Here is a 20,630-nt window from a genome sequence, read left to right on the forward strand (position 1 = left end):
ACCTTTTAAGGCACCAGTACACATTAGGCAGAAACCAATCCTGTACACTGTACACAGGATGCCATGAGAGTCACAGTGCACACTCCAGTACACATCTATAGGCGTTAGTTTGGAAACGCTGTCAGGTAACTCAGACATGCCTTTTGACGGTGGAAACAAGAAACCTCAGTTTCCATAGAAAACCCTGTGGCCATGATGATCTGGTCTCCTTGGCATCATTGTGGATTCAGGGATCCTGTGCCCTCTCTTGCTCACAACAAACCCACAATGAATATGGTATAATTTTATAACACAAATTAAATCTTTCATATCCAAGAATATTCTCTAAAAACCTTTTATTAACAATATTGGTTTGCATATTCTGAAGTGTACTGATAACTATCAAACTAAATTCATATCAATAGAATGGCATTAAAATGAATATGAATGTACATGGGACAGCTTGAAAATGTCATATTAATGTCAATATGGTTTAAGAAATACTTTGATCCTTCTTATTACCTTATGTCTACCCACATTTGACTGCAACAGTAATTTAATAAACTTTGCACATCAAATAAAATACAATTCAGATAAGGGACTCATACTTAAAAGATGTAGTGAAGAAGTTCAAAGGCTGTGTGAATTTTATTTTACTATCCCTTTTCTGTTGCCATGGAAATAAAGGCAATATTCCTACTTTGTCTCCTCTAAATAAGACAAGGGTCACAGGCATTCAAAATATTTAAAGAAAATGTATAATGATTGAATATTACAATGGCATCAAAACTTCCATTGACAATATTTCAAACTACATCAAGTAAATGAATTATTGCTTGAAGTCAAGCTTTGTGTCAAAATATATAGAAATGCAAAGAAACAATAAGGTTTCTCTCATATTTACAGTAAATGCCAATTGCCAGGTTAACGTGTTATGAACTCTTTCCTAAACATTTATTGTATATAAAGTATATTTTACTGCTTTTTGTTATGTAAAAATAATAAGCAAAGATACATTTACACTTTAGTAAGGTTTGACACTGTCCTGGGTTTCAAATCCTCATGCGGATACAGCTTGCAAATTTTCTCTGTGTCTGCAGGAGATATTTCAGGTATTCAGGTTACTGTGTGGGAACTTTTTGATTGTAGATTTTAACCTGAGGGTTTCCTGTGATGGGCAGGAACCTTGTCAGTGGCTGGTTTCTGGACTGAGCAGCCAAAGAGAATGAGTGAATGTGGCAAAATGTATTCCAAACTGACATTGTCATGTAACTTTTTAATCATTTTTTTAATACTTTAACCAGTTTAATGGATATATTATGTGTTCTATTCAGTGTTTTTTGTATTTATATTTGTTTTTTGTCATTGTTTCATCTGTTTTTCTTTTTTACTTTTATCTAAACTCTGCCACAGACGGTCCCAAGCCCAGAGTGAAAATGACACATGCTACGGAAACAGTGAGCTGAAATCAATAAATTAGAGATAAAAAATGAAGAAGTGATGACCATTCAATAACGGGATCTCAATCATGTGTCCAGCACATCATGCAGTGAAACACTTTCATCACCACAGTACCTACCTGCATTGATGCTCGCAGTGTACAGACTTTTATCAGTGTGGTAATTTAGCGCATGTTTTATGTAAAATGGAGAATTATTAACTAGACATCTTGGCTATCAGTGAATTTCTGTGGATAGGAAATGGAAAGGTGTGCAACAAAGGAAAGACAATTCTGTATACTGGAAACAAAAAGCAAACATATATGTGGGGTCAGTTTGATCCTTGGCAAAGAAGCGACAAATGCACTTCTTGGCTGGAAGCCAGTTAACAAGCGTATTATCACAACAAGATTTTAATCAAAGCATTCAAAAGAGATGATTATCTAAGTATACAGCAATTAAAAATTGCACATGTTCTATGGCCAACTACAAGATGCCCTTAGGAACATCCCAAACTGAATGGTAATCTGAATGCACAAAATGTTGGCAATCAATGTGGATTGGAAAATTGATTGGACCACACAGATTACCAAAAAAGACTAGTAACAATGTCAAAAGACTATTGATTCTATGAAGTACAAACAACCTATAAGTTGACACCCACTTCTGCCACAAGATCATCCATAAAAGACCAGCCAAGCATCGAAAGGCAAGACTTGAGTCAACTACATCTACATCAGCCAATGATAGAGATTGGCACTGTGAGACCTACAAAGAGGTACAGATGCTGGGTCTGACTATTACCTTCTGACAGCAAACTTTCAACTTTGACTCAAGAAGCACTGCAAGAAGAGTGAACATGTTTGCCCTTTTGATTATGAAATGTTGAAAGATAAGGCAGTGGCTGAGCAGTATGAAATAGAGACACAAAAACTAGTTTAAGTTGCTTAAACAACAAAATAGAGTTGTCACAGCCCCCACAATGTTCTTTGATGATTTATACTACATTGTCTATATATTGTGACCTGTGGGGGGCACTGTATTGCACTGGATTCAAACATAAGGTTTCTTACAACAAATAGCGTACAAAGATGTGTCAGCCGTTGCATACAAGTATTCTCTCTCTTTCTTACCTTCTTCCTCCACTCCTCCCTGGTTAGATTTGTCCCTCTTCCACCTGACTCTGATTCACCTGGATGAGTCTAGGAGGTTCCTTTTATCTAAGTCAGACAGAAGTCCCTGAAAGTAGGGATCACAAATTCTGGTGGCCCCATAAAACCCCACAGGACTGTCTCATGGGACTACAGGTTCTACTGTAGAATGCCTGGAGGCTGTCTTAGTGAGACTCCTAACCCAGGGATTCTGCCTTCTAGTGAATTAAGGGAGTAAACAGTCTGAGAAGTTTAACCCCCACATTCTACTCATATTGGCCTCCCAGCCGAGTAAGGAACCTGAACCTGTCCCAACACAGACACCAGCATAACCAGTCTGGGAGGAAACATCCTTCCTTTTATCCTGCTTATTTCTTCCACTGCTCTCCTAGCCAGGAAGTGGACTGGAACATGTCCTGGCAGTGATACCTGCCCATATGCGCTTTTTCATTCAATTTCATTAAATTGTATGAAGATTTTCTTTTTGTTTTTATATGGAGATACTAGAAATCACACACTGTGCCACTGCTAGAAGAATTAAAATAATACAAATTTCTTTATTATTTTCTCTTCTGTTGCTTGGGCATAATAGAACATTAATCTCTTTTCAGGTTAATGGCTTTAGCAAATAGTGCTGGTGCCACTGAATTTTGAGTCTAGTGTAGCCATTAAGAGAAAAAGAAAACTGACAACTCTTTCCAGCTTACGTCCAATCTTAGGTCACATATCCATTGTTGTCTGTTCTGTGATACAAATATTTGAGCTTTTTTGCCTATAGTAAAGATACAACTGGACCTACATAAATGTTGCATGGCACCCATGGCCAGAGTTGCTGCTGGCTTACTAATTGCAAATTATATTTCTGCAAGTAATTGCCGCCAGTGAGCCAGCACTCACCAGATGGCAATTTGTCACTAGGGTTTATGTTTGAAAAAAGTTGATGGCGGTTTCCAATGTTCAAATGCTATACAAAGTTACCATTGAGACATCTCAACAATTTCCGATGGGTTCTTAAGGATAAAGCAAGGTTTCCACTGATTAGGTGCTCAGTTCTTACAAAAAGCAATTAGAGAGAAACTAGCTCTAGAAAAATCCAGAATTTAAGTTTTTTATCCTTTTGTGAAATTAACAGCTAACCAAATACAGAAACTGTATGCTGTACTGCACCAACAGCATGATGTGATAAATGTTGCCTATTATATAATACCAGTAACGGCATACTGCACGAAAACGTACACTGAATACGCTTGATTTGAGCATTCATAGTTTTCATACTCTTTCTCTGTATGTTTAGCATTCGTTTGCTCAGAGGTTGATGCACTTGCTACTTCCTGAGCAGCTCTTCTTTTCTCCACCATAGCGGCCCGCTGCTTCTCTTCTTCCGTCAGCATCTTTTCACGTTAAAACTGATTAAGTTAGTTTTTGTGTTGTAATTACTTAGTACGTTTTCTTTAATTTTTCACTTAAGCTGCCACTTAAGTCTTCAATCTGCCTCAAGAATGATTAAAGATATGAAGAGGTAGGGGAAGTAACCACGAAGGTGGTAGGGAATGAGAACAGCGCCCATACGCATGCGCCGCACAGCCACTCTGCTGCGCGCTGTCGAGAGTTGAATCTACAATAAAATAAAATAAAAATAAAAAGAGTAATAAAAACCACCACCCCAAAAGTGGATAGTAGACGTCACATAGTATATGTGTACCAAATTTCAAGTCAATAGGTGAAACAGTTTGTGAGCTACAGCTAATTTAAAATCCTGGACAGACAAATGAACAGCCATGGTAGCGTATTATATAAGAAGATGCTGTAGATCTATGTCATTTCTGAAACAACGTTATACATTTGTGAGATTCAGAAGTATTTGGTACAATCTGGAGTTCAAATCAGGAAACATTAACATTGAAGAGCACACTCGCACACACACACACACAATTGGAGATGACATTTAAAATAAACAAACGTGATGGTGAGGAGAGCATTCTTCAGCATTATTGTGATTTGGAATCACCTTCTAATCTTAGTGCTTTTTCAGGTGATCATCACTTAATGCACTGTATTAATTTCACAGCTAAGATGCAATAACTACTTTACAAATTTCAACACAAAAAGTGTAAGTGAACAAAACAGTACATAACATTGTACATGGTCAGTGCTGGTGACACCCTGAATATAGCCAAGGAGTGCAGTTGGGGAGGAGTTAATGAGTCATGTCCTCATTCCCACAGTCACCAGCTCCTCAACAGCTTGCTCAGAATATTGAAAGTTAAAAGTATAGCATTTACATGCTTGGTACAGAATTCTTGGCAAAGTTTTTATGAATTATAAGAAACTTAATATATTACACTTACAGATTCTTCTCAGATAATGCAGAACCTCAGTAAATTGGGGTATGGATAATAAGGAGTAAATCAAACCATGAATAATTGGGTTTCTACTGCAGTTGTGTTTTTTACATATACAAGAGAAACAATATGCACATCTACCCAGCAGCTCTAATTTAGATATACTGGACATAAGCAATGAGTCTTCCGCCTGAATTTAAAAACTGAGAATGAAGGGACATCTCATTCCACAGCTTTCCACAGGGCCCTTTAGCTAAAAGCTCGACCTCCCACTGTTATTTTATTAATCCTGGCAATCTCATAAACTCTTAATGCGTGCTCTGGTTTATATGTAAGGTAAGTTTAGGTAGATAGGCTGAGCCTTGGCCATTTAAGGTTTTATACACCCCTGGGTTTGGTTTACTAAATATACAATTTAAAGAGATTGTTATTTTCATGGGAATTATTACATATGCATTATTTTCACTTTTACTCTAAAACAATATTTGGAATTACCTTTTCTTCAAGATCGCATTGAATTTTGATTCCGTGTTTGGACTTACATTGTGACAGCGTAATGTATAACTGCCTGTCAGTGAATATCGTTTCTTTCTCTCTAATAAATAAAATTACTTTTTAGAATGTTTGTTCATGCTCTGTCTTCTTCGCTTTGTTGTTGACGTGTCATCTAGAACATATAAAATTATTGTCCTGATAAAATTTATAAGAGCTGAAAGCGCAAGAAGTGTGTCTGCCAAAAGCATTCACACAACTAAGAGCTGAGAGCACAGGAACTGTGTCTGAAAAAAGCATTAACACTAGTGAGGTTAGATGACCATGGTCTTGTTTGAAAATAGTTGTAAGTAGAGCGTGACTTGAAAGAATCTCATGTTAAAAGTCTCTGTCTTTCTGAGATTTTTGGAATCTTTTAATTCTCGCTGGCAACATGAATTAGACAATCTACAAGTCTCCAACTTAAAGTTTAAATCCGAACATATATATCAAATATATTTGATCTCTTTTCGATGTTCCGTTATTTCACCGAGTAATAATTTCAGTGTTTTTGCGCTAATGTGATCTTAACTATCCTTTTTTTGAGACTTTAGAATTTTCGTGCTTCCATAATCTCTAACCTGCTCTGCATGTGTACCGCGTCAACATTTTTTAACTCTTTATGACGTTCTACTTTGTCATCTACTCTTTGTCCTTTATTTCTGGCCCCGGGAGTGGTTAAATCTCTTTCTCGCAGGACATATAAGTGTCTCTCCGAGAAAATCATATCTCATCTCCTTCCAAGATATTTTTTGATAATAGAGACTTCTAAGAAGAATGATTTTGAAATTAGCTATCAGTTTAACTGTAAATCAGTGTAAATAATTAACAGCTGGAGTTCTGTTGTTGTACATATTAGTTATTGTAATGATTCTCCAAATTTAGAAACTACTGTCATTTTCCAATATTTTTATGATGGAAAAAACAGATTTTATATAAATGTGTAATGTATGTTTTAATACATACCAGAATATGCCTTACAGTCTCAAAATGCCAATATACCACAAATTACCAGAATTAATAAAACAACAGTAGGGTGTTGAGCTTTAACCTACATGGCCTCAGGGCTTTGTAATAATCTGCCAATTTGTGTGAGAGACGCCCCATTGGTCTCAGCAATGATATCAAGGCTGAAGACTCAGAATTTTAGTCTAGCATACCAGATTATAGGCTGACGACTCATTATTTGAGTCTAGTGTCTAGACTAAACAATTGATTAGAGCTGCTGATTAGCAGTTCATTTTGCATGTCTTTTTGGTTGTTGTTTGTACAAAAATATAGGCATGACAACCACTATAAACTTTCACTAATCCTTAGTTTTGTTTGTCTTCTCTGTATCCTTAATTGTGGTATCTGGTGCCACCGCTGTTTTGCCAAGCTTTTACACCAGCATGTAAGAAGTAACTCCAAAGATATTGTGGAATCCAAAAAATAAAAGATTTAATTCACTTATTACATTGCACAGCCCATACTTATAATTTGTAGAATAACTAGGTGAGCGTGAGTTACAAATTGGCCTAGTTCACCAGAACTGTGACCCTGCCTAACTTTCACTGTGACTTTGTAACTTTTCTCCAGCAATTTTTATTTTATTCTCCTTCATTGTCAAGTGGCCATATCTCACTTATAATGTAAAAAATGTATACTTTCATAGTTGTTTATGTTGATAAAATTGAGAGTTTCCTGTTGCATTGTGTGTTTAACCTAATGTTTGTGTTTGTGTATGTACATGATGAATGGTGTAAGACGTTTTGTTAGTGTGTTTAGTACATTATAGCATCAAACTCTCTGAGCCTGTACTTAATGAAAAGTAGTATACAAAAATAAATGTGTATGAATAGAAGCTTTTACTTGTGTGAACTGTACTGCATTGATGAAATATATTAAAGTTTTGTTAAGGTACTTAGTCTGTAATCAGTGTGGTTTGCAGCTTTGTACTCACAGTTGCCAATTATATTCTCAAGAATCACTCACCTATTAATGTGTATATGAAGAAAAAGCAAGAAAAACAAGAACTTAATGTTAAATAGAATGAGTTTTTGAAGTAAATGTGTTTTTTATTTATAGATATCTGACCTAAAATGTTAACCTAATCACATTTTTCACACAGAAGATTAAGTAATCATTTTTAGTTAGTTGCAAATTTGGTAGGAAATAAATTTTAGTTAACTATTGTAATTGCACAACACGACTTTTTCAATGAATGCAACATCTTGAATATTTTTTCAGGCATTCCTTATCTACAGTATACAATGTCTGTGACATCAATATCAGCATATCATTGTGTCAAGTCAGCCTTGTAATAATTACAAGATAACAGCAACCATAACAATTAAGTTGGAAACAAGTAATTTGCCAAATTAAACACACTAATCAATACCTAATAGCCTCAGAATTCCAAGTAATGAAATGTGAATGCAAAACAGATCTCTCTAAGTGAAATTAAAGATTGAAATTCAGTCTAGCATACTGTATGAGACAGAAGATTGAGAGCTAGGATGAAGATACAGAGTTAGTATTTATATTACTATTCAAAATCATCTTTTCTGAAAAAAACCTGAGTGTTTTTTAAACATTTTAAACAATACCAGTTTTTTTAATTAAAAATTTTAAACCCTTCAGCAGTTGCTAAATGTAGACAAATGTGTTCAGAATCAGAATTGGAATCACTTTTACTTGCTAATAGTTAATTTACAGGAGTACAGCAGCTTTGGAGCCGCTTATAACATAACATAACATCCCATTCATATAACATAAATAACATAAATTAAATGGCATACATTATGAACAGTTGCAGAATAGTGTAATTATAAAGATGACATGGAAATCACATACAAAGGAAAAGTGTCCATGTGTAAGATGCATAGGCACACGCATACACGTGCATATATACTGTACATACGCACACTCACACCTTCATGCAGTATATGAAATAACACACGAGTAAGCCAAGAAACAGGCAAAAGTACTGGTTCACAGTGCTTTGGCTCTGATAAAGAAACTGTTCAGATGTCTTTTAGTTTTAGTGTTTATTGAACTAAAGCATTTACCAGAGGGGAGTTTTTGAAAGAAGTGATGAACCGGCTAAGATGAGTCTCTCATGATTCTTTTGACATGGTTTAATGACACTTGATGCATACAGGTCTGCAACAGATGGATGAGGACAGACAATTATTTTTAATTTATTTAATTTATTTTTGGAGTGGACTGTGCTGAACCAAGCCTGATAACAGTGAGGATATGATCACACGTTTGATTATGTCTTTGTAAAATTATAATATGAAGGGCTGGAGAATATGCAATTTCTTCAGTTGGTGTAAAAAGTACATCTGCTGCAGAACCTTCTTAGTAATGTTTTAAAATTATTTTATCCATTATTTTTTTTACTGCAATTTAAGGTATAAATCAAAAGAAATGAATAATAAATGTAGTACAGTAAAGGATTGAGGACACTACCTGTCTTTAAAGAGCAGTATGTGTGGATGCACTATCCTGCATTTTGGAGCAGATATACACACGTTGGTCTGCAGGTTCAATAGCCCTGTTTATTCTAATCACATAAAATATAAATTGAAGAACCTTTGACCAGCATTTGTTCATTTGAGGAGGCTGCTTTCCTTACATTTATGGTATTTTGGAGCACACAGTTGTAGCAAATTAAATGCTCTGGCAGTTGAGGTCCATTTGTGTTTAAATAGTCTGGTAATGGTTACTAAACATTAACCTTAATAGGATTAATTGCTATTCTTTTTTCTTTGTTTTAGTGAGTTATTATATAGATTCCATGTTATAATCTAATATTTGTTATTTATTTCATTTTTTAACATTAGTGTTTTAGGGAGCTTTAAAGTTTGTTTTCAGATTCAAATTGATTTGTTTAACTTTTTTATTGGTATTTTGTTCTTAGAGAATAAGTGGAAATACACTGACTTAGCTTAACTGAATGAATTTTATTACCACAATTTAAAAAAATGTTATTTTTGAGACAGTGCAGAGCTCAGCAGGGCTTTGAAGAGAATCAGTTTTAAAAAAGGAATGGATTTGTTAATATTTTTAAAGTGAAATACTTCCCTGCCTTGGCAAGAAAATAATGGTCATACTTTTTAAATCAAAATAGAACTAGTAGCCAGAAAAATAGGAACAGACAGAGACAAAGGACGTTCTTTGAAGCAAAAAAAATAATTTTAACTTAAATGATATAATCCAGTGTTCCCAGTACAAAATAGAAAACTTGATCATCTAATTGTAAGGGACATTTTCATTGTTCTATGTTTATGCGTTAGTCTGTATACTTTTCTTTGACACATGGCCTATTCAGATTCACTATCTAGGTTGACTTTTGAGCAGCAGGACGGGAAACATATGTCACCTGTAAAGAGTACAGCCTTGGACTACGTTTATCATATATGGTGAGGCCATGGGCTTCAAACAACTCTACAGCTGTGCCTAGCAGTGACATGCTACGCTCAAGAACATATTCATTCCAAATATTTCATTTATGCCTTCTACTTGCTATTGTCTCTAGTCACAACTACTATTTGCACGTGCACAGCAAATACAGTTTTACTGTATAATGGCATTGATTAACACAAGAGATTTTAAAAAGTAAAGTAAATACATTTGTAGTAATGTGCCAAAAAGTAGCTAAGTTTTAGCAATGAGAGGGAGAAAAGCATTTGTGGTGTGAAAGCCCTGACTGGCCTTACAGCTAGCCTGAAAATAAGAGCTAAACAGAAAAATGCTGTGAACTTGCAAGATCCTGCTTTTCCCCTTGATTTTTCAGAGTCATCTTGGGAATCTGTCTATTTAACTACTACAACAACAACAACATTTATTTATATAGCACATTTTCCTGCAAATGATGTAGCTCAAAGTGCTTTACAGGATGAAGAAAGAGAAAAAAAAAACAAAATACATAAAAAATAAAATCAGGCAATACTAATTAACATAGAGTAAAAGTAAAGTCCGATAGCCAGGGAGGACAGAAAAAACAAAAAAAACTCCAGACGGCTAAAAAAAAAAAATAAAATCGTTAGGAGTTCCAGGCCATGAGACCGCCCAGCCCCGTCTAGGCATTTCACCTAACATTAAAGACCTCAATCAGTCCTCATTGTATTCAGGGTATACCTGGAAGAACTTGATGATGATGGTCATTTGGACTTCTGACCTTTAACCCATCAATGTACGGACATCACGGTGCTTTGTTCTCCACCACAGAAAAGTGGAAAAAGAACAGAAGAGAAAGTATGGGTTAGAATGGATTTCTGAGCCACCACGAATGATAATGATAATTAAATGCATATACAGAGTATCAGGATTAAACTAAAATGAAGATATGAGAAAGTCATGTTAAAGTAATGTGTTTTTAGAAGTTTTTAAAAGTGCTCCACTGTATTAGCCTGGCAAATTTATATTGGTAAGATATTCCAGATTTTAGGTGCCTAACAGCAGAAGGCTGCCTCACCACTTCTTTTAAGTTTAGCTCTTGGAATAATAAGCAGGCACTCATTTAAAGATCTAAGGTTACAATTTGGAGTGTAAGGTGAAAGACATTCTGAAATATAGGTTGGTGCGAGATTATTTAAGGCTTTGTAAACCATAAGCAGTATTTTAAAGTCAATTCTAAATAACACAGGTAACCAATGTAGTGACGTCAAAACTGGAGAGATGTGTTCAGATTTTCTTTTCCTAGTTAATTCCAGCAGCTGCATTCTGCACTAGGTGCAATCAATTGATGTCTTTTTTGGGTAGTCCTGAGAGGAGTGCATTACAGTAATCTAGCCAACTGAAAACAAAAGTGTGAACTAATTTCTCAGCATCTTACAGTGCTATAAGAGGTCTAACTTTTGCTATATTTCTTAAGTGAAAAAATACTGTCCTAGTAATCTGATTAATATGCAATTTAAAATTCAGGTCAGAGTTGATAGTTACCACAAAATTCTTTACCTCTGTCTTGACTTTTAATCCTAATGGATCAAGTTTATTTCTAATATCCTCATTATATCCATTTTTACACATCACTAAGGTGGCGTGGTAGCGCAGTGGGTAGCGCTGCTGCCTTGCAATTAAGAGGTCCGGGTTCGCTTTCCGGGTCCTCCCTACGTGGAGTGTGCATGTTCTCCCTGCGTCTGCGTGGGTTTCCTCCCACAGTCCAAAGACATGAAGGTTAGGTGCATTGGCGATCCTAAATTGTCCCTGCCTGGGGTTTGTTTCCTGCCTTACGCCCTGTGTTGGCTGGAATTGGCTCCAGCAGACCCCCGTTACCCTGTAGTTAGGATATAGCAGGTTGGATAATGGATGGATGCAAATCACTAAAATTTCTGTTTTCTCTTTATTTAGTTTGAGAAATTACAACTCATCTATTTTGTAATACTGTAATGGAGTTGAGCTGGATGGCCATGGGGGACGGAGTTTCGTGTGACGTCATCACACCTCCCACGTAATCACGTGAACTGACTCTCAAAAAAGCTCTGAAGAAAACATGCATTATATAATTGAGAAGGCAGCGAAACAATAAGAAGCGAGCGACTGACATATACAACCATATTCATGAGTGCTGCTACTTCGGAAACAAAGCACGGTGTAAACCTAAAGTTTAAATTAAGTTCATAGACAGGCTGCCGCTGGTGTTTGTAATTTAGTGCCTGTCCATATAAGGCCATCCGTCAGCGGCAATTCAATAGAAACACTGGCGCTAAATATTTATGGGTGAAGGACTGTGCTTATGCAGAGGAAGATGAGATGGTCAGGGTGGTGTTTGGCACAAACTCAGTGAAACTGCGAGAGAAATTTTTAAGTGCCGGGTCTTAGCTGACATTACATATAGCCGTGGACATCACACGAGATGGCACCAGAACAGCTGGGAACCTTCGATGCAAGAACACCAAGTGGCTCACGTGAACTGACGCAGTGCACAGACAAAAAGCAATAGTTCCAAAGAGTGCTGAACAAAACCGAATTACACAATTGAGAAGGCAGCAAAAAAATATGAAGCATCTGATACATACAAGCATATTCATAAGTGCAGCTACTGCGGAAACAAAGCACACGGTGGAAAAAGTGAATGTCCCGCTAAAGGAAGACAGTGTAAAAGAAAACCCATGCATGCAGTGTGTCACATCTCAGATAAAGAGGAAGACAGGCTGTTTATTGATGCAGTAAGAAACGAATCGATGAATGAAACCTCTTATCTTTACAACGATTGACAAACACGGAATGTAACTTGAACACAACACATCATACAAATACGACCCTGATTGAAACAAATAATGATAATCAAATCCTTGATGACAGCAACACTCAATAACACTCACAAAACAACTACTGTATATTGACAATCATGTTACGTTATTTTTAAAATGTTACCTTTTCTTTTTCATAACTTCTTTAACACACTACTTCTCCCCTGCGAATATATATATATATACTCCGATCTACATACTCTCAAATAAACAAGCCACATGCCGTGGTGCAATTGTAGAGGCTTCGCCTCTAGCACCGACATCCGAGGTTCGATTCCGGAGAGGGGATGTACTGAGTATGTATGTGCGCTTCCCAATTCAATTTAACCTTGCATCTCCTTGGTTTGGGACGTATGAAAAAATATGCGGTTAACGCAGAATCATGTTACGTTATTTTTAAAATCTTTCCTTTTCTTAGCACAAGCACAGCTGAGAAGCTTCGATGCATGTACTCCATAACAAAAAATAACGCATTTAATCACACTTTCAATTCCAAGCAAAGGGGAACTTTTGTCAATGCATGATTTCCTGGTACATCGATTACACTGATGCACACATCACAGTTACAAAAATGTTAGAATCGGAATGAAGCGCGTTCCTACGACTGATCAGAGGAAAATTTCATTTCAAAACACTACCCGAGCGAAGCCTTGATAAAAGCATGGTTTTGTGCACACTGAAAAGCAAGCAAAGTTAGATGCATTACAGAAAGCGGACTTTGTGGCTCTTACTGGGGATCATTGGACTTCCGTGACCGTTAGTAATTCTAATTACATCTAATTACAAAATGTTCAATGATCACACTGTTTTAGCCTAATGTACAAAATAATTTTGGCTAAGGTTACTCAGAGTTTAAAGATTAAGTTGGTCAAATTACCTTTTATGTTTCTGACTTATTTTTTTAAGAAGAAAAACTGCACTTTATGTTGAAACTTACATTACCATTCTGAAAATGTACTTAAAGTACTTAAACTACCACTTTATTTTTAAGTCTGCCCAATTTTAACCAGGGATGATATTTTTGTTTCTGTTTTAAATTCAAATGCAGTTTAAAAGCTTTTTTTTTTAGAAATTAAAAGAGCTTGAGTTTACAATATTCATGTCCATGTCTATTATTTGATTCTGTCGCCCACTAAAACCCTTTTAAATAAAAAAAACATTTGCGATTTGGGGCAAATTTACGTGTGCGATTACATACGATTAATCAAGATTAATTATTAATTATTACACAGCCTCTAATTAATTGGATTAATTTTTTTAATCGAGTCCCACCCCTAATATATATATGTAGATATATATGTAGATTTGTATATATATGTGTATATACAGTATATATGTAGATATGTATATGTGTATATATATGTATATATGTGTGTGTGTGTATATATATATATGTATATATGTATATATATATATATATGATGTGTATATATATGTTTATATATGTGTGTGTGTCTCTGTGTGTATATTTATATATATATATATACAGTGGAACCTCGGTTTGCGAGCATAATTCGTTCCGGAAACATGCTCGCAATCCAAAACACTCATATATCAAAGCAAATTTCCCCATAAGAAATAATGGATACTCAGATGATTCGTTCCACAACCCAAAACTATTCATATAAAAATGATTAAGACAAAATATAAAGTAAAATACATAATATAAATTAACCTGCACTTTACCTTTAAAAAGAATCATGGCTGGTGTGAGTATCTAAACTCATGTGGGATTCCACCCAACAGGAAGACACGCGGAAGAGTGTCCCAAAGCAATCGCAGTCTCCCAGCGCTGTAGCAGTTCGCGATAAGCGCATCCAAAAAGATCGCAGACATGCTATAAGCGCCTGTCGTCAATGGGTCATACAAGGAACATTATAAAGATCCCGCTGCAATAAATAACAGCGCTGTTGCTGTTTCAAGCTGAATAAAACTAGTGTTAAAGTACTGAGACTCAGCTTCGTGTTTTGGGGAGCAAGATGGGGACTCGCACTTCACAGCACACACACACAGTCACAATGCTGTAGTAAACAGAGAGACGCGCTGGGCGAGCAAGATAAGGAGAGAGAGAGAGACGCGCTGTAAACAGAAACGCGCTGGGCGAGCGAGATAAGGAGAGAGAGAGAGAGACGCGCTGTAAACAGAGAGACGCGCTGGGCGAGCAAGCGAGATAAGGAGAGAGAGAGAGACGCGCTGTAAACAGAGAGACGCGCTGGGCGAGCAAGCAAGCAAGATAAGGAGAGAGAGGTGCTGGGCAAGCGAGCGAGATAAGGAGAGAGAGAGAAGAACCATCAGCTCAGTTGTGATCACATGACGCTCAGCAGACAAAGTGTATCCATACTGCTCGTATTGCAAGACATTTATTAAAAAATTTTGCTCGTCTTGCAAAACACTTGTAAACCAAGTTACTCGTAAACCGAGGTTCCACTGTATATATATATATATATATATGCCAGCAACACTCATATCAATGACAAAACAATTACATTAACAATCATCTTACGTTATTTTTAAAATATTTCCTTTTCTTTTTCATAACTTCTTTAACACACTACTTCTCCGCTGCGAAGTGCGGGTATTCTACTAGTCTATACTAATAAAAGGCAAAGCCCTCACTGACTCATTCACTCACTCATCCACTCACTCACTGACTCACTGACTGACTGAGTCACTCATCACTAATTCTCCAACTTCCCGTGTAGGTAGAAGGCTGAAATTTGGCAGGCTCATTCCTTACAGCTTACTTACAAAAGTTGGGCAGGTTTCATTTCGAAATTCTACGCGTAATGGTCATAACTGGAACCTATTTTTCTCCATATACTGTAATGGATGTTAGCTCGATGGAAAAACGCGTACTTTATTCGGGGTGGAGCTGTGTGTGACATCATCACGCCTCCCACGTAATCACGTTAAAAACAGAAACGTTTTTCATATTGTAGTAGTAAATGACAAAATGTAAGCATAAACTATATAATGTATGAAGCCTGAAGTCCAAATATCAAACACTTTCACAAAAGGTACAAATATAACAGGAAAAACATGCTTTTATTCAAAATTATAACTGCAGAAAAAAGCCGCCTTAGCATGCCACATTGACACATACTTTCTACAGTTGCCATGATAGTGTAATGGTATCAGCTGCTGACTAGTATTCCAAAGGTCATGAGTTTGATTCTACATGATTCAGTTTTGAGAAGTAAACTGCTCTTATTCTTACTATTTTAGAATAAAAACATGCATTTTTTGATTTCAGTGTGTAACAGCCGATGATACTTGTAAAGGTTAGGTTTTTTTTTTTTATTCACTTTTCATTCTCTCAGTCGTGTTCAGGATCCTTCCCCCGCACCCGCCCCCCATCTGAGAATGCTGTTTTCACATAAAGTGTACTTGTGACTGCATTCTCGTACCAATGCTTGCAAACTGAAGTGCCCGCGTGCACTTTTCGTGGCATTACACATCTATTTTTTTGAGCATGCCCGTGTCGCTCAAACACAGGAACATATGTTGGTGTGCAAGTATAACAAAACAAGTGCACTTTTATTCTAGACTATAAGTGAAGAAAAAATAAAGCAAGTTACAGTAGGCGGTTGATACGACCGTGCTATACAAAATCATCACATTTAAATATTAACAATTCCCACACACCCTTCCTACATTCACGAAATGTGTACTTGTTGCAGTGTACACATCTATCTGTGTTATGGTTCCTATTACACTGAATGAGCACCTGACATTGTACTTTCTTCCCTATATAAATAACATTCGAGTATAGCGCGTCTCCAAATAAATCACATTCGAGTATAGCGCATCTCCAAATAAATCACATTTGAGTTATAGCGCGTCTTTATGTGAAAACAGCATTGTCAGATTCGGGGGATCGTGAACGCGACTGAGAGAATGGAACAGAATTAAAAAAAAAAGCTAACCTTTACAATTATCATGCATTTACACTGGCTCTTACAGACTGACTGAAATCAAATGTATGTTTTTATTCTAAAATAGTTCAGTACATGCAATATTATTTGAAAACGAACAGCGTCAGATCGGGTTTGAATACACGCTGACGCTGTTACAGAAGGTGTCAGCTTATTCACTGCAGCAGTTTCAACGCACAGTACATGCAATATTATTTGAAAACGAACAGCGTCAGATTGGGCGCCTATTCAAACCCGATCTGACGGTGTTCATTTTCAAATAATATTGCATTAGTGCGATGATGTTTTTACATATATTGTCTCTTTCATTCATCTTGCGGTTTGTAATCAGTGGCCGCGTGTTTTTTTTCTTGCCAGTTCGCACATGTTGCTGTATGGTGGTGTTTCTTTTGTACTCCAGGACATGCAGAGGACAGAATAGTACAGAGCAGTAAGTTCAGCGCTATATGCAATCAGACAGACAGACAGGCAGAGAAGGCACTAGATATATAAATAAACAGGGAAGGCACTGTATAATAGATATATAAAACAGCTAAGGGGATAGATATATAGATAGGTGGGAAGGAAAGGCACTATATGATAGGCAGACAGGGAAGCTCCTATATAATAATAAAATTACTGTTATTACTATATAGATAGACTGGGAGTTCAGGCAGGCAGAACAGCGAAGGTTAAAAATAAATACATTTTCTCCCCAGTGGGGAATCGAACTCGGATCTCTTAAGGTACAGCAAGTCTGCTGCGCTTTAAGTGACAATATCTTATCAGTACGCCACAGAAGCTGTTGTAAAAGTCTTTAACCTTTTATGAAAGTGTATTTGCTCTTTGGCTGTCAGGCTTCACACATTGTATAGTTTATGTCTACATTTTGTGACATTTATTACTAAAATATGAAAAAGTTTCTGTTTTAACATTGTGTTTACACAGATTACTGTAGAAACGGAACACACACGAAATGCGTGTGTTCCAAGTAACAATCTACTATTTCCACTCTAAAACTCCACTTCACTCCCAGATAATCGAGACATGAGCTCGGAGAAGTTCGTGCACGTTCTTAGTCGGTGGGGGGATGGAATAGTCGGCTGCTTACAGTTTGTTTTTATCAGCACATTTACAGGACAAAGGAGGCTGACGGAGAGGTGAGAATGGTTAATGATAGTGTTAAGAGAAGACACAAGGTATAAACAAGACTTTGGATCACTTTGTAACGGAGTTAAAATTGCTGTAGCGAGAAACTTTTAAGTGCCGGGTCTTAGCTAACATTAAATAAAGCCGTGGACATCGCAACATCACACAAGAGAGCAGCTCACGTGAACTGACTGAACGCAGTATGAGTGATCACTTCCATGTATCAAACCTGTTCAAAAAATGCATTAAACAATTGACAAAGTAGGAAAAGAATATGCTCTGAGTTGAGCTTCACAGCTAACGCGGTCTTGCAGACGCAACTTTGTCACGCTGCCACCAAATACTCACAGAAAAATCCACAAATTAATACACACACTGTCTCTAGAGTTTCTCCACACTCAATGTATTCCTCGCATCCCCTTTATACTCTCTGATCTCCCATTTCAATTCAGATGCCTCCAATTTCCAGTAAGGCTCTGCTGCGCGATGACAAGTAATAAGTCTCAGGGACAGACCCTACAAAAGGATGCCATTGATTTCAGGCAAGATTGCTTTTCTCCTGGACAACTAAACGTTGCATTCTCAAGAGTGAGCTTGCGCAGCTTCATCATATTACAACCAGAGTGCTGAACTGACAACGTGATATATAAAAAGAATTATAATAATCATAATAAATGAACAATAAAAAGGCGGAGAACCCGTGGATTAAATAAAAAGGCAGCTTCCTTGGCAAAGCAAGGAAAAAGGATGGCTTTATATATCGTTCGTTTATAAAACAGCAGAGAAGCTGTGTAAAGGCTGCTTCACAAAAAAACAGCGGAGTGCCTTATATGAGCAGGCAGTCAGCTAAAGAAGGGAATCAATAAATATCTATAATCGTAATAAACGATCAAAAATAGCGCATGCCGCTGGATTAAATAAAGGAAATGGGTACCTGAACAGTAGAGTAAGTCTCGAATAGCTACACAATAACTATAAGAATTGTAATAAACGAACAATAAAACAGTACAGAACTGCGAAGCAAGGAGAAACGACGGCCTTATATGGCATTTGTTTATAAAGAAGCGGAGAAGCTGTGTGAAGGCAGCTACACCTCGTATCACCGTTATACCCTCTGATCTCCCATTTCAATTCAAATGCCTCAAATTTCCAGTAAGGCTCTGCTTCGCGATGACAATTAATAAGTCTCAGGGACACACCCTACAAAAGGTTGCCATTGATTTGAGGCAACATTGCTTTCCTCCTGGACAAAACTATACGTTGCATTCTCAAAAGTAATCTCAGTACACAGCTTGGTCATATTACAACCGGACTGCTGAACTGACAACGTGGTATACAAAGAGATCCTTAACAGATAGTTATTGGTATATTTTCCCTCAGTTTAAAAAGGTTTTCTTTTCTTCTTAATAAAAATTTAAAAGCAGTTCTTCGTCGCTGCGAAGTGCAGGGATTTTGCTATATACAGTATATATATATGTATGTATGTATTTATGTATGTGTATATATATATATATATGTAGATATGTATACATGTGTGTATATATATATATATATGTGTGTATGTATGTATATATGTATATGTGTGTGTGTATGTATGTATGTATATGTATGTGTATACATATGTTGATATGTGTATATATTTGTATATATATGTAGATGTGTATATGTATATATATATAGATATGTTTATGTGTAGATATGTGTATATATTTATATGTGTGTGTGTGTGTGTATATATATCATCCTCTTTAATAAAACCCTTGTGTGCGTCCAGTGTCCTTGTGTGTGTGTTTTCTGGAGAAGTGCGCATGCGCAGGGCCACACAGCACGTGTTCAGTCTCTTCCTGTGCATTCCCTGTGCAGAGAGAGAGTCACACACACACACACAGGCGCGTGCGCGTCACACACACACACACAGGCACGTGCGCATCACACACACACACACGAGACACACACACACACGCACATGCGAGACACACACACACACAGGCACGTGCGACAGACAGACAGACACACACATACACACAGGTGAGAGACAGACAGACACACACATACACACAGGTGACAGACAGACAGACAGACACACACAGACACAGAGGCGCGTGCTTAAGAGACACACACGCGAGAGACACACACACACAGGCCCACGAGAGAGACACACGAACACAGGCACGCGCGTGCATTTCTGCAATGTTACTTTTCTTGGTTGTTTATTAAATTACAGATTTTTCAAATGTTCATTTTTTCCCCTGTGCTTAAAACTAATTAAAAAAAGAGTTTTTAGCGAGCGGGTCATAAGGCTATAGCGCAAATTCTTGCATTGTTAGTTTTCTCTGTTGTTCAAGGTTTTCTTAGTGTTAGTCAATGTTTTTACATTTAGTTTACTATTACGCTGTGCTTTCTATGGTATAGTTAACTATATTTGTGCTTAAAAACTTAAAAAAATATATATTTACATACAGTACAGTTCATATGGTCTGGAACGGATTAATTGTATTTGTATTAACTGTATAATTGTATTAATTGAGTTTTGGAACGAATTATGGTCATGAACCGAGGTTCCACTGTATTACTCTCAGGCAAAATTACAGGCATTTCACGGAAATACAAACCAGTATTACTGAGAGAGAAAATTAAAGGCACACAATACAGTGACACATATTACAGCCACATACAAGGTCCCTTGCCATTTAATATAGACTGTTCATACAAATGTTTATGCATTTTTATGCATGTTTATGCGTTATTTTAACAGGCTTAATGTCTAGTATATATATATATATATATATATATATATATATATATATGACAGCAACACTCATAACACATGACAAAACAATTACATTGACAATAATGTTACGTTATTTTTAAATTTGTTTCCTTT

Source organism: Polypterus senegalus, chromosome 16 (assembly GCF_016835505.1).
Source record: "Polypterus senegalus isolate Bchr_013 chromosome 16, ASM1683550v1, whole genome shotgun sequence".
Lineage (NCBI taxonomy): Eukaryota > Metazoa > Chordata > Cladistia > Polypteriformes > Polypteridae > Polypterus > Polypterus senegalus.